The sequence below is a fragment of the Tyto alba genome, unplaced genomic scaffold, assembly GCF_018691265.1.
Source record: "Tyto alba isolate M040663 unplaced genomic scaffold, T.alba_DEE_v4.0 Super-Scaffold_40, whole genome shotgun sequence".
In the NCBI taxonomy this organism is placed as follows: domain Eukaryota; kingdom Metazoa; phylum Chordata; class Aves; order Strigiformes; family Tytonidae; genus Tyto; species Tyto alba.
The window spans coordinates 27,893,717-27,897,490 of record NW_024881316.1 but is presented as its reverse complement, the minus strand read 5'-3'; positions in this window follow the sequence as shown (position 1 = coordinate 27,897,490).

The window sequence follows — 3,774 nt, the reverse complement described above, 5'->3', positions numbered from 1 at the left end:
TCAGTAGTTTATGAACTGGTAGTAAATCTTACAGCACTTTGGTGATTCACCTGAATATGAGAAGAGAGTGTTTCAGTGAACTGGATATGAAACCACTGTCCTTTCTTTTTTTTTTTTTTTTTTTCCCAGTATTTCCAAAGTACTGCTTTTTCAAACTGCATCTTGAATGGCACCAACTGTGAGCAGTTTGTTGCTCTGTGATGAGGCACTTTGCTTTCTTGGACTGAAAGGGAACTTCAGGAGCCAGATCCTCAGCTGGTGTGAATATATGAATAGTGCTGAAGTAAATACGCTGCTATTTAGGCTGCCTGCTGATGTTCCCTTTCATTCCCTTAGAGTGATTCGTGTCATCCCACTTACACAAACCTAGCATGGCTGATGTTATTCAAGATGCTATTTACAAAGCAGAAGGGCTTTACTCTCTGTAAGGGTAAAGGGGCAGTGGTTCTCTGTCCAACTCATTCTCTCCACCACTGAAAAGCTGTTCACAAAAAGCTAATGGTTCAAGATAATCATCACATCATATTTACTTCCAGTGCAGAAAGATATAAGCAGTTACTCAAGGATGCAACATTAAATTGAAGACAATGTAATTATGGTCATTTACTCTGGTTGAAAGTCTGCTTTAGTTTTTAGGAGTATATTTTTAATACCTGATCAAGGCTTCTTTATTCATACTTTGGTTTCTATTGCAAAAGACTTGTTTTCCTGGTGCCCACCAAATAAGTTCAGGGATCATCATGTATCACACATAACACTGTGCAGTAATTCTGTTATGTTGAATCTAGAGACTGTGGAGCAGAAACAGAGTTGTATAATGAGTTGGAGGGAGGGAAAAAAAAGAGGCGTCATTGAATAATACGCAGCAGAAAGATACTGAAAGAAGCCCCAAAGGATCTCTTCAAGGAAAACAAAAACAGAAAAGAAGACAATCAGAAATGGTGAAAGATGAGGAAAGAAGGGACAGAAGAAAGGTGTTTACACTTGTTTAGCATTAATTGTAGGAAGAAAACCACTGTTTTTTGTTTTGTTTTTTTTTTTTTTTTTTTTTTTTTTTTTATGATCAATGGTACCAACTCCTTTAACATGGATGTTTTAATTGAGCAAATCAATCAAGTTTAAGAAAACTTTTGTAGTGTTTATATGTGTTCCATTTAATTATTAGTGATACTTTTGTTTAATAAGTAGTCATACTACAAATATTGTTTTATTGTGATGTGCTAATCATAAACCCTTTACATTGCCTTTAAAGCTATCAAATGGCTTGCACATTAAAAAATGTTAATTACTTTACTTTGACTATAACGGGTAATTCAGGCGATTATCTCAAGTGTAGACCTGTAGCTGCAGGCTTCAGATTTAGCTGATCATCAATTCTTCTTTGGAGAAAAACTGGAAGAAGGTGATTTGTGTCCTGGACAATAATATAGATGTCAGTGTCTGAGGCTAGATGAGAGCAATGCCATGTGACGTCCCCCACTACCTTTGAGAATTTGGGATCTCTTGAATAATATGTCCCATCTCCTACAAGTCTTATGAATATCAGTTTGTTAGATATACATAAGACATGCATATGCATCAAAAATCATTGAAGAAACCTGTATATAAGCTTGGACTGAGCACTGGCACAGGTTGCCCAGAGAGGTTGTGGAGTCTCCCAGCTTGAAGATATGCAAAAGCTGTCTGGACATGGTCCTGGGCAACTAGCTCCAGTGACCCTGCTTGCACACTAGGTGACCTCCTAAGGGCCCTTCCAACCTCAAAGATTTTGTGTGTGTAAATAACAGATTCAATGATCTAGAATTAATAAATGTATGACACTATTCTACTGAATAAAACATTATTACCTCAGTATCTTCTTGTTGCTTGTAGAGATATAGAACCATTTGAAAGACTATAGTGACAACAATCATGACACGCATTGCTGTCACAGCTATAGAAATAAGTATAAACAATTAATTACATTTTCCTGGCTGAAGGACAAATTAAAAGAGTATCCTGTATTATAAAAAAGCCTTGACTTACAGCTAGTGATTGTACATAAATGTGGTAAAAATAAAACTGGCTTTTTCACTTGTTTTTTTCTTTTCAGTCTTTGAATCATGTAGCTAATAGCACATTCAAATGTATTAAAAGTTTAATGGAATTTACTATAATTTACATGCAGACTTTTTTATTCCTAAAGGATAATGATAATTATTTGAATTCTTCCTTTCCTTAAAGATGTCTAAAACAAAATTAAAGAAAGCACATGAATATTCTTCCAGGGATCAATTCAGATATGAATACAACATTGTTGCCTTGGAAAAAATTTGTTTAGTGAAACAGCACACTTGTTTTTTTTAAAAAACCCAATTCCTCTATTCTTTATTGGATTATGCATTTTTGTTGGCTGTATTGATACAGTTAAGGGAATAATTGTTGGAGTTAAATTTTTTAAACTGATTTGGTAGGTATTCTGCGTCTCTGTCAATTGCTCAGAAGAGATTACCCACTGGAGCTAATTAGAAGAGGTAAAAAACCCCTACAAGCAGCCTGGTTCCATCTCAATTGTTATTATAGGGGTTGGATTCTGGTAAAAAGCCACAATAAAATCAACCACGTAAATCTACTACAGTAAAAATAATAGGTGTTGGTAAACCAGAGTTTAATTATAACAATATCAAATGTATATTTGTAGATTTGTAGAGGTATAAGAAACATAAGTTAACAATAAAACATATTGATTACATCCTGTGAATCTTCTTACAGAAGAATATCATTTCAATATGTCGTATTATAAAAGCAAGAATAATTTTGTGCTGCAATACATTTATACTGTAATATAGAGGAATCAAATACATGAAACAGATGCTACGTGCAAATAGAGCACAGAATAATTGTCCTTACACCACAGAATTGACAATTTGGAGTCAGCAGAGAGACAGGAAAAGAGGAGTGTGTAGAAGACAGTGAGAGAATCCTGGTTAGCCCTTCACACAAATAGGTGCCATGTGGTTTAGGTTCTTGTAGCCATTGTGAAAAAAGAAAACTTTAAAGAGTATTCGAAGGAAGATAATACAGAAATGAGGGTGACTTCTGCATAAAATCCTATACTGATTCTAATCAGTCACAGCAAGCGAAGCTCTCAGTCCTATGCTCTCCTCTCTCCTAGGACTGCGATCATTCATCATAGCTAGATGCTGTCTGTGTTCCTCAGTATTTTATGCCATTGTACTAAAATCATCTGATTGCCAGGCATATCCACAAAGCACTGATTTTCCTGGGGTTTTAATTTGAGAAATAGTTTTGTTCCTATGTATCTGTGTATCTGAATACATTAATGTATACTGCACATTCTTGCCCCTGAAGTTTCTCCTTCACAGAATCATTCAGATTTGTTTAAAAGTCCCAAGCCGCAAATTTTTGACATGTACAAATCTGCTGTGATTGAGTGTCCCTATGGAGGACTGATGTGGTCCCTGTGGTCCAAGTGGGTTCTACAACTTTCTCTTTTTTTGGTCTTATTGTCATGCTCTGCAGGTTCAGATTTGATCTTCACAGAACTTCAGTTTTGTGATCCAGTTACCCTAATGCCTGATGCCAATGCTCACCTTGGCTGCTGAGTGAGTATCTGCCATCAAACAAATCTTTTCATGGTCAATCTGTAGTAGAACCACAAAACAGGAGTACTGCCAAAAGGTTTATAGGACAACTACTGTTTAATTTTGATGGCACAGATTATGTGTAGGTCCAGAGACAAGAAATAAACCACTTATACTTATTGCTTATTAT